The following is a 12,358-nucleotide window of genomic DNA, read 5'->3' on the forward strand; positions in this document are numbered from 1 at the left end:
CAATATGTATGATAAGGCTGATGTTAAGAACAAAAAGAATATGATATCTCAACTATCTGTTTTGAGAGAGAGAGAGAGAAAAACATTGAAAAAAGGGTGACAAATATTTTAAAATATAATTCTGCTAATGTATTCCTTTCACAATATCAGATATTTTGAGTTGTGAATATGAAAAAGATAAATTAATAAATATGGGATAAATACAAAAACCCATTAGTATGTTTAGTTTTTCATCACTTGTCAGACCTTTGTTTGTATCGCTTCATTGTTAAACTGTTTTTAAAGCAAAAGTGATTGGTCAGCAACAATATACTGATCTTGTGTGATGACCTAGTCAGTCTCTCAATCAGTGCCGTTTTATTTTCAAAAACCGGGAGTGCTCTCCCCTCGACTTTCTTGTATACTCAGATATGGGGATGGATATTTAAGGAGTAAACCGCAAGACAATGATTATATATTTATACTATTTACATTAAGGAACCATCAACAACAAATCAAATTAATAATATATTGAACAATTATTATAAAAGTAAAGTTGAATAAATCGGACTCTGCAGCTGTATAAATAAAAAAAAATCGAGTATGTGTTCAGGTAAAGTACCACTTCCGGTTGATGGATTTGGCCCAAAAGTTAATACAGATCTATAATTGTGGTGTAACAACCACATGCCGAATTTCATCCATCTATCTAGTTGCGTTTTTGAGTTATCGTGTTTACACACAAACAGACACACACATACAATTCAAAAAAACAGCATTGTTGGACACTGGTTAGTCTATATAATGTCAAGATTCATCAAAATATCAAGGTCGAATTTTTCCATGATTACTATACTTTCTCTATACTTCGTATATGAGAAAGTAAAAATGATTTCTCCTGTGCGAAGTGGCAGGTAAATTGCTGTCAACAAAAAGCAGACACCTGAGAAATAAACTGAAACATTACTCACTCGTGAATTTTTCTGTCCATATAGTAAACGTTTTGTTGACCAGTAAATTCTGATTTCAGCCGTTTGAATTACATCTTGATATACAACAAGCACAAAGAAAGGCGGCACGCAAATCGCTTTCTATTTCTCACGCTTTATGCTCCTGTACTCAGCTTGCTCTGTCACCGCAAATGCTGTGTAAACAGCCGCCCTCCATCACCAGCCGTTGTTCACTGAATGAATATATGCGGGCGGTTCGTGGTGGATGACTTTCTGTTTTAGAGAAAACTTACAAGGGTTGAAGACTAATGGCAAGAATATTCATTCAAAAACGAAAACTAAAAATATTATAGTAAATTATTATTTTATTTCAGTTTTTCCAGCTACTTTAATAGTTTTGTTTAGTTTTAGTTTTTCATTTCGGTTTTGTTAATTATTTTATTTCAGTTTACGAAAATGTTTTTTTAATAATAGTTAAAGTTTTGATTTTAGTTTTCGTTAACTATAATAACCTTGGTTATTTCTTACCTCAAACATTGGTGGAATGAGACTAAATAATCATGTCTCAAATTTTTGATTCTTCCCATCACCTTATGGTCTTACCATTCATTATCTCGGTTGGTTATCCAGTGTTGGCATTGTAATATTTTATTATTCATCCTTTGCAAGAACTGTTAGGGCTGTTTATCCTGATTATTAGAATTTGTTCAGGGGATTTGTATGACTTTTATAAATGACTATATATTTTGTATTGTTTGATTTTTTTTGTATGGGTTGTTATTTTGGTTTTGATTTGTTAATATTGTACTTGTATTTTACATATGGGTGTTTGTGAATGTCATTATTATAAAATTTATACAGTATATACTATACTAGTTAAAAGTTTTAGAACACTTCAGTTTTTCAGTTTTTATGGAAATGCATGCAGTTTAAAGTCTTGGATGTTTCATGAAATCAAGGCATAGAACATATAAACAATGGCAAATTAAAAAATAAGGAATCATCAAGTGTAAAAAAAGTGTAAAAAATTTTCAGATTTTTAATTCATCAAATTAACCACCCTTTGCTGATATAGCAGCCAACTGTGGTAACCATTTTGATTCAGAATTCCAGTCATCAACTCTACCTCCAGCCAAAGAAACCCAGACTATAACCCTTCCTCCTCCGTGTTTGACATTTGGTGTCACACACTGAGAACCCATCCTTTCACCAACTTGATGGTGTAGAAGCACCCAGCGTGATGAACCAAAGATTTCAAATTTTGATTTATTGGTCCACAAGAATTTCTTCCATTCTGCAGTAGTCCTCAGTCAGTATTTCAATGCCCATTTTTTATCCTTTGATAAATGGCTTTCTTACTGCCGCTAGCTCTATAAAACCTGCAGCACAAAGTCTCCTCTTCACAGTTGAAACTGAGACCTGTTAACATTCAACCACTTTCGACCTATTAGGCAAGATGGTAACCCTCAGAAACTTGTCTTCTGATTGGGTTGTGACTTTGGGTCTGCAAGATCTCTTCCTATGAGAGTTTCTTCCACTTTCCAATTGCCTTTGGATTGTGCATGACACCGTACTCACTGACACTTGACTTTTTTGCTGTTCCTCCAAATGAAAGGCATATACTTCTAAAGGTAGTAATGGTCTGTCCCAGTTTATTTGTTAATTGCTGTTTTCTTGCCATTATCAATGGAATTTACAACTTTCTACATTGTAATATTGTCCAAGTAGTACTTCAGAGGGTGTAGTAACACAGTCTGTTCCAACTCTGCATTAAGGCAGGCTTTTTAAGTAATCGACAGAGGTTAGGACACTTGTGCAAATTGTTTGCTTCAACTTGCAAGGCTTAATTTACTTCACTTGCTATAGAACATCTGTAGGTTGTAACCCTTGTTGTTCCCCAAAGAAGGCACATTTGTAATATTTTAAAATTTTCTTTTTTCAGCGTTTGCTAATTTAAACTTATGTCAGTAGTTGATCAGTAGTGTAGCTCTCTCGCTCTCTACATTTATATACTTAGGTCTGATCACAATCTGATATTTGGGTGGTAATGCTTGTGGTTGGTCAGTCAGCCGACAGAGATCCGCCACGTCCTCTCAGTTGCGAAAGCAGATCGTAGACATGTTATTTAATACCTACCAAATAATACAAAGAGTACTCAACTCGTGTTTTGCCCTAGCTGGGGCTCATCAGGTGTGTGCAGTTTTTACTTTTTTATATAATAAACACAAAGAGAAAGGTTTAGGGTAGCCACCCTGTATATTTAGAAAGCAAGTTGAAAATAACGGTCTTTACAAACTGAATTTAAAACAGAACTGAATACAAGATGGAGTTTATATGATGAGTGAGCAGGAATGAGCTGGCCCAGAGGCACTGGACCTTTAAGTGACGTCAGAAGTCTTGTGTTCAGTCTGCTGGACTACAGAGGGAAAAAGAAAGGATTAGTGGACAGTGCCAAGCCCGGATAGACGGGCAAGTACAATTATTCAAGCCCATAAGCTGCTTCTCATACCCACCAACCCCCCTATACCTACCCACCTAAAGAGCCCAGATCTGCTGGGTCGGGCGGCCTAAACAGAAATGTTGTGAACCCGTGACAAAACATCAGTGTTGGGATGAAGAGAGCCCCGCAATGGAGGATGGTAAACTCTTGCACTCAGTTCCAAACAAAGGAACTGATTAATGACTTCAGGAGACTGATCTCAGTGCTCACCATCCCACAAGCATTAATGGCGAGAGGGTGAAGACATTCCAGAGTTTCATATTCTTGGGAGTCACCATCAGCCAGGACATGTCATGGACAACAAACATGACAGCAATTGCCAAGAAAGGTCTTCAGAGGCTGTACAGTGACAATAAAGGCATCTTGAATCTTGCATCTTACATCTAAACCGGTAAGGCTTTAGGTCCAAAAACCACCTTGTGCCTTGTGGGTTCGATTCCCTGTGAACTGCCATTGAGTGTAAAGGAGCCTGATCGGTGACAAGGGTAAACTCATGGCCTAGGAGATAATGGCCATTTAAGTTAAGGAGCAGCCGAAAAGAAGAAGAAATTTAATTTGAAGAAAAGAAAAAAAAAAGTTAAGGCAGGTTACTAATCCCAAATCAAATTTTAATAATGAGGCCCGTGCAATGCACATCCTGTTGGATGTTGGACTTTTTAGATGATGGTTTGGAAGAGCCAGTTGTCTATGAGGGCTACATCTGCAAGAGATGCCAGCTGATCCAGCACCTCGCGCTCAGGGTCACTGAACTGGAGGAGTTGGCTGACCTGCGTTGTAATAGAGAATTGGTGGATTTGGCCCAGGTGTCCTTTAGAGAGATAGTGTGCACCCCCAAGGTTGTGCGGGAGGAGATTCCAGACCAGACAGGTAGAAATAGTTGGGTCATGGTCACAAGGCGTAAGGTAAAGGGTGCACACTGTCCGGGGGCATCAACTCCAGAATTAGAAGTGTCAAACCGTTATCATGTCCTTGCAGAACTGGACAGTGTCTCTGATAATTCTGAGATGGTAGGTAGGGATGAGAAACCCCAACGGGCACCTCAAAACCAGTTCCTAAAAAGAGAGAGGTAGTGATAGTTGGGGACTCAATCATTAGGGGGATTGAAGGGCAGGTGTGCTCCAGAGAGAGAGAGTCTCGCACGGTGTGTTGCCTTCCGGGAGCACTGGTGGGAAACCTTCCTGGAAGGGTTTATAGGCTCTTGGCCAGAGCGGGGGTGGATCCAGTTGTCATTGTCTATGTTGGAACAAATGACATACATAAGGGTAGTCTGTCAGTTCTGCGATCCAAATTCAAGGAGTTAGGTGCCATGCTGAGGAGCAGAACTGACAAGGCAGTCTTCTCCGAAGTTCTGCCTGTGCCACGCGCCAGTCCAGGTAAGATTGAGGAGATTAGAAGGCTTAACGTGTGGCTCAAATCTTGGTGCAGGGTAGAAGGGTATAGGTTTATGGGGCATTGGGACTTCTTTTGGAACAGATGGGTCCTGTTCCACTGTGACTCGTTACATCTGAACTGGAGGGGCACCAATGTATTGGGGAGGTGTATGTGTAGGCTAGTTTAGATTGTTTAAACAAGGGAATGGGGGGGAAGGGAGTTTAGGACAGGCCAGGTTTAGATCTATACATGGAAGAACAAACAACGGTGTAGAAATAAAAATGCATAGTAATGTAAATTCTAAGCAAACATTTAAATGTAGAAGGAGTAACACATTAAAAATAGCTTGCCTTAATGCTAGAAGTTGAAAAATAAGGTAAGTGAGTTGGAGTTGTATGTAGCAGAGCATAATTATGACATTATAGCAATAACGGAAACCTGGCTAAATAACAAAGATGGGGATGAGTGTAACATAGAGGGATACACATTTTTAGGAAGGATAGACAGAACAGAAAAGGAGGTGGGGTTGCTGTTTATATCAAACAGGATTTAAATGTAAGTCCCCTTCAGCTGGATGATGAGCCCCATCTTAGTGAGGACATGTGGCTTCGCCTGGAAAATATTAGGGAAAGAGGTCTTATTTTAGGAGTGTGTTATAGACCACCCAATTCAGACAGTAATTTCAACACACATCTTTTTAGTAATATCAAAAAGGCAAGTTTACAGGGAGATATTATAGTCATGGGGGACTTCAATTATCCAACTATTAACTGGGATAACCTTGCAGATGGAGGAGCACAAGAGCAGGAGTTTTTAGAAGTAATCAGTGACTGTTTTCTAACACAGCACGTTAAAGCACCAACAAGGGGTGAAGCCTGTCTGGAATTAGTATTTTGTAATAATCAGGATAGAATTGAGGGTGTAGTGGTGATTGAACCACTAGGGTAATACAGTTCTCAGTATTTTGTAAGAGCACAGATGCAAAGACCAATATTGTTAAGTTGAACTTTGGTAGGGCTAATTTTGAGCAGATGCAACAGTGTCTAAGTATGATACACTGGGATAAGCTTTTAAGTGTGGAGACAGTCGAGGAGCAGTGTAACAGGTTTAAAAATATTTTACATGTAATGCAGGACAGATACATACCTAAATTTGGAATTAATAGGAAACAAAAAAAAACTCCATGGTGGATGCTCTGTGTAAGAAAGGACAGAGCCGGTTATACTTCCTTAGAAGGTTGACGTCCTTCAACATCTGCCACAGATGCTGCAGATGTTCTGTCAGACGGTTGTGGCGAGCGCCATCTTCTACGCGGTGGTGTGCTGGGGAGGCAGCATTAAGAAGAAAGATGCCTCACGCCTGGACAAACTGGTGAGGAAGGCAGGCTCTATTGTTGGCATGGAGCTGGACAGTTTGACATCTGTGGCAGAGCGATGGGCGCTAAACAGGCTCCTATCAATTATGGAGAATCCACTGCATCCACTAAACAGTGTCATCTCCAGACAGAAGAGCAGCTTCAGCGACAGACTGCTGACAATGTCCTGCTCTACTGACAGACTGAGGAGATTGTTCCTCCCCCAAACTATGCGACTCTTCAATTCCACCCGGGGGGGGGGGGGGGGGGGGGGGGGGGGGGGGGGGTAAACATTAAAATTATACAAAGTTATTGTCTGTTTTTACCTGTATTATTATCAATCTTTAATATTGGTTTTTTTTTGTATCAGTATGCTGCTGCTGGAGTATGTGAATTTCCCCTTGGGATTAATAAAGTATCTATCTATCTATCTATCTATCTATCTATCTATCTATCTATCTATCTATCTATCTATCTATCTATCTATCTATCTATCTATCTATCAAAGATTTAAAAAAGAAGTTGCAAAGGAAAAAACTGCTTTATAAGGCATATAAGACTAATGACTGCAAAGTGAATCGTAGAGCCTATGAGAAAATGAGGGCAACCATTAAGAAGGATATCAGGGAGGCTAAAAGACAGTTGGAGAGGAATATAGCAGATAAGGCGAAAGATGACCCTTAGAGATTCTTTCAGCATTTTAGTAGTAAAAGAACAGTCAAGGAGGAGATCAAGTGCATCAGAAATAGTAAACGGGAATTAAAAGATACAGACAGTGAAATAGCGGATGCCCTAAACTTACATTTTTCTGAGGTGTTTACAACTGAGCAAGTGGATAACTTCCCAGAGGTAACAGGGACTACTAAGGAGGTAATGAGGGATTTAGAAATTGTAGAGGGAGAAGTGCTTCTCAGATTAAATAAGCTGAAATCAAACAAATCACCAGGACCAGATAATATTTACCCTCGAGTTCTTAAGGAGGCTAGCGAGTACATATATAAACCCTTGACACATATTTTTAGGAAGTCACTGCACACTGGAGAGATTCCGAAGGACTTGAAAAAGCAAATATCATCCCATTATATAAAAAGGGTGACAGGGCCGATCCAAGCAACTATAGGCCAGTAAGCTCAACATGCATCACAGGAAAATTAATGGAAGGAATTATTAAGGATAGGATTGAGCAGTACCTGGCAAGGACAGGAGTTATTCTGAACAGTCAGTATGGGTTCAGAAGAGGGAGGTTGTGTTTTACTAACATGCTGGAATTCTATGAGGAGGCAAAAAAAGGATACGATCAAAGTGGAGCATATGATATTATTTGTCTGGACTTTCACAAAGCATTTGATAAGGTGCCACATGAGAGGTTGGGCATCAAATTAAAACAAGTGGGAGTTCAAGGTGATGTTTTTAGATGGGTGCAGAATTGACTCAGACACAGGAAGCAGAGGATGATGGTGCGAGGAACCTCATCAGAACTGGCCGATGTTAAGAGTGGTGTTCCACAGGGGTCAATGCTAGGGCCACTGCTATTTTTAATATATATATAAATGATTTAGATAGGAATATAAGTAACAAGTTGGTTAAGTTTGCAGATGATGCCAAGATATGTGGATTAGCAGATAATTTGGAATCTGTTATATCATTACAGAAGGACTTGGATAGCATACAGGCTTGGGCAGATTTGTGGCAGATGAAATTTAATGTCAGTAAATGTAAAGTATTACACATAGGAAGTAAAAATGTTAGGTTTGAATACACAATGGGCGGTCAGAAAATCGAGAGTACACCTTATAAGAAGGATTTAGGAGTCATAGTGGACTCTTAAGTTATCGACTTCCCGACAGTGTTCAGAAGCCATTAAGAAGGCTAACAGAATGTTAGGTTATATAGCACGATGTGTGGAGTACAAGTCCAAGGAGGTTATGCTCAACCTTTGTGAGGCCTCATCTTGAGCACTGTGTGCAGTTTTGGTCATAGCAGCACTAGAAAAGGTCCAGAGAAGAGCGACTAGGCTGATTCCAGGGCTACAGGGGTTGAATTATGAGGAAAGATTAAAAGAGCTGAGCCTTTACAGTTTAAGCAAAAGAAGATTAAGAGGTGACATGATTGAAGTGTTTAACTCTTTTAGGGCGGATGTCGACTTTTGTCGACAGGAGGGGTTGAAGGCGAATGTCGACAAAAGTCGACATCCAGGGATAAAGGGCGACAATCAGCTGTTAATGGCGAAAAATCTCACTGTCACGTCACAGGCATTCCCTCTGTGCTTGGAGGAATGCTAGACTCGTTGACTCGGCAAATAAACATTGCGTGTGCGTGAGTTGCGAAATGTAAACAATGGCAAGATGGCACCGACATGTGAAAAGGCAGCGAAGCAAGTGCAGAAAAGAAAACACTTGGCAGACGTTGTTTTGCGCATTACCGTGGAGTCGGACTCTTGATTTTTCAGAATCGGACTTTATTGGCAGTGATCAGGAGATCGAGCAAGAGAGTTAGAAGCAGGCATCAGCTGATCAGACACCAGCCGATGCCGCGCGAGCGGATCTGCTGCCAGTTGAGTGCCTTCGCGCAGCCGATGCATCTACGGCAAGGTTCGCATGGGATAAATACACATACATTGATCCGTTGAGAGCCGATATGGCTACCGGAGTTTACAAGACGGCATGGCTTGCTTTTGGACACGACAGATCACCAGCTGCTGTACTTCAGGCTGCTCTCTCCTGATGCTGCTTTTCAGCTACTGTCAGACGAGACAAATGGGTAGGCAGAGATTTTTTTTGAATCGCAGGCTGCGTTTGCATCGCATTCTCGTTATTCAAAGTGGAAACCCACAACGAAAGACGAGATGAAGCGCGCTGTGGCATTACAAATAGAGATGGGACAGAACTGGTGAGATAACTTCAGGGAGCATTGGTCCAAACGTGTTTTGTCCCCTGGTGGCTTAGGTACGTGCTGCTGCAAAGTTTTATTCACTTCTGTAATAAACAGAAGCAAATCCCATGGGGTGAGCCAGGCTATAATGCCATACATAAAGTTCATAAAGTTTCAGAAGATGAAAAGAGGTGACAATACGGTTTTCATGCAGGCAGAACACTTGGTGGCAGTGGCATGGCACGATGGCAAATGGGTGACTTGTCTCTCTACAGTACACACTAACAATATATGTTAGAAAATGCAGCAACAGACAATTGAAAAATAGGCATCAAAACAACACATAGAGAATTCAGGCTCATACAACATGCAAGACAGTAACATTTGTCAAAAGTAAATATTTTTTGTTGATTTGATATGTTAAACAATTGCTTTGTGTTCTTTTTTAAAAAATGTTAGTTTTTGGAAAAATATTCAGCCCTGGGAGAAAAGAAACAAAAAAAAAATTAGCCCTAAAAGAGTTAAAATTATGAAGGGAATTAGTACAGTGGATCGAGACTGTTATTTTAAAATGAGTTCATCAAGAACATGAGGACACAGCTGGAAACTTGTTAAGGGTAAATTTCGCACAAACTTTAGGAAGTTTTTCTTTACTCAAAGAACGATAGACACTTGGAATAAGCTACCAAGTAGTGTGGTAGACAGTAAGACATTGGGGACTTTCAAAACTCGACTTGATGTTTTTTTGGAAGAAATTAGTGGATAGGACTGGCGAGTTATGTTGGGCTTACCGAGATGCTCAAGGAGGTCATCCACTTATGGCATCGAATAGGCATTGAATTATGATTAAGCCAACAGGAGTCCATGCAAAACCTCTTTCTGGTTTGGAAACTAAGACGATGGGAGTGGACCAGGGACTGTGTAGTGCTCTTCTCAATTACGCCTAAGTCCAGCATACTCTTGATTTCAAGTTCCACCTCGGCTTATTTCTATAGTCTATACGGACATTCTTATACAATCGCCCCTATTTCACTCACAATGTCACACGCAAGCAAAGAGGTCCTTCCAGGTTTCTCGCTCACGGCCTCTGGGACAGACAGGATAACTGCTTCCGGCTCCTGCTGCTGTTTGGCCATTAAATTGGTGCTGAAGTTAAGGGACGATTTATGAGCAAGGAAACAACAGGGCTGATCGGAGTTGGGAATCGGGTCTCCTTCCTTCCACTTTTTCAGCCCGTAACCATGATACTCCCATTTGCTCGGTTGGTGATTTAGCTGTTTAACCAAGTATTCAACAAGCCCCTTTCTCCTCTTAATGTTGTTTGTACCCTATCAATGAGCCATTAATATGGAGTAGGAGGTGGGGATTAGTATCATGGTGCTGTCTCCTTGTTGCTTGGGCTTATCGACACATTTGCAACACAGAAGACGCTGAATGGAGAGGTGCAAACGGATTTAAAGTGGGCTGGATTTTCAAGTCTGTTTGTAGACTTTGGTAATTCTAGTGTTAACCGTCTCCCTACTTTGCCCCATAAGTCAAAGGCTTAAGAGCGTGAAGGCCTATCCCGGTCGCATTTCCACTATTTACAAAGCCTCGCCTGCTGGCCCAGGGAGAAGCCATACCTTTTCATCACCTCAGATTTTATTGTGTCAGTATTTAGGTGGCCTGCTCATTGAGCTTTTAGTAAGTTCGCTGCGTCTCGCTCTTTAGGCAAGGTGTCAGTGTGTTGGCCCACTTCACTCACTCCCAATGGTGTTGGGTGATGGTACGCTAAAAGATAAGAAAATAAGATTTAATCTCATTGTTATCTTATAATGGTAATAATACTTGTACCTGGGACGGAGCTCATGATTGGTCCTGTCAGTGAGCAACACGTACTTGGTTATGCACCTCACTGTCACTGAGCTGTTTACTCTGTTCGCCAACCTGAACCCACAAGGACTGGATCTCTGTTGCCATTTTGGTAATAATGATAGAAAGGTCTTGCTGTTCAATAATTTCCAAGCAAAATCTTGCAGACTGTGCCACTGTGAAACAAGCACAATCAGCACACATAAAGGTTTGGGGTTTTCACCCTGTATATTTGGCAATAAGGTTGAAATTAACAGTCTTTAAAGACTGAATTCAAAACAGAACTGAATACAATAGACAACATGGTGGTTATGTGGTGAGTTGGCATGAAGGTTTGGATCCAGAGGCACAGGATCCTAAAGTGATGCCTAGAGCTTCTTCTGAAGAAGGTTAAGATGCCTATAAGTCTGGGAAGGGATTTAAAATGATCTCCAAACAATGGGAAATAAACCTTTCCACCATTGGGATGATCATCTGTAAGTGAAGATATCAAACAACTCCCAACATGTCCAGGCCAGGCTTCTCCAGCAAGTTCATCCGAGAGTGAAATGCAAAATAATAAAAGAATCCCAGAGTTTCATCACAGGACCTACTGGTAGCCCTTGTCACAGTTGATATGAAAGTCCATGAATCTGCCATTAGAAGGAGTCTGCACAAATTAGATCTAGTGCCAGGAGGAAACCTTTGCTGTCCAGAAAGAACAGGACAAGACTGACGTTTGCTCATGAACACTTAGGCAAAGATCCCAACTTCTGCACAACTGAGACAAAGACAGAGTTATTTAGCGACAGTACCAGATGGGATTTTGGCATAAACGAAAGGGTGCTTTGAGCAGAATACCCAGATACAGGTTATATAATTGAAAAATTTGATTTAACAATAATTTGTTCAACAGCAAACAGATATGCCATTTCCATCTGTTGAAAATGTAACAACACCCTTTTTGTTTGATAGTTGAGATTACCTGCCTTTGCAGAAATAAACTCACATGTGGAAATTCCTATAACTGTCTACCAGTGGCTGAAACTGACTGGGAGAAACATTTTCCCACTCCAATACATAGAATTCTTTCAGCTGTCCAGTGTTTAAAGTGTGTCTTACATTGTTCTGTATTACCCTAAATCACACTCTAGTGGAATGAATAATTCATAGTTTATTCTATGATGGTGAGATGCCCAAGCCCTGATGGTAGACAGTTATAGGAATTTCCATATGTGAGTTTATTTCTGCAAAGGCAGGTAATCTCAACTATCAAAGAAAAAGGGTGTTGTTACATTTTCAATAGATGGAAATGGCATATCTGTTTGCTGTTGAACAAATTATTGTTAAATCAAATTTTTCAATTATATAACCTTTATCTAAGTATGCTGTTTAAGTGAAGATCAGATCTTGGTACGTATGCATATGTTAGAAAAGAAAAAAAATTCATTATGTATACTTTTTTGCGCTTGGTGTTTTTTTTCCAAATATAAACACTTTTGG

The 12,358-nt window shown here is 40.2% G+C and overlaps 1 protein-coding gene across 1 annotated transcript in view; it reads left to right on the forward strand.

Annotated features, from left to right (window-relative positions):
• LOC114656637 (protein boule-like) overlaps nt 1–12,358 on the forward strand; it is a 212,456-nt gene that overhangs the window by 99,093 nt on the left and 101,005 nt on the right. The window lies entirely within an intron of this gene.

Source organism: Erpetoichthys calabaricus, chromosome 8 (genome assembly GCF_900747795.2).
Source record: "Erpetoichthys calabaricus chromosome 8, fErpCal1.3, whole genome shotgun sequence".
NCBI lineage: Eukaryota > Metazoa > Chordata > Cladistia > Polypteriformes > Polypteridae > Erpetoichthys > Erpetoichthys calabaricus.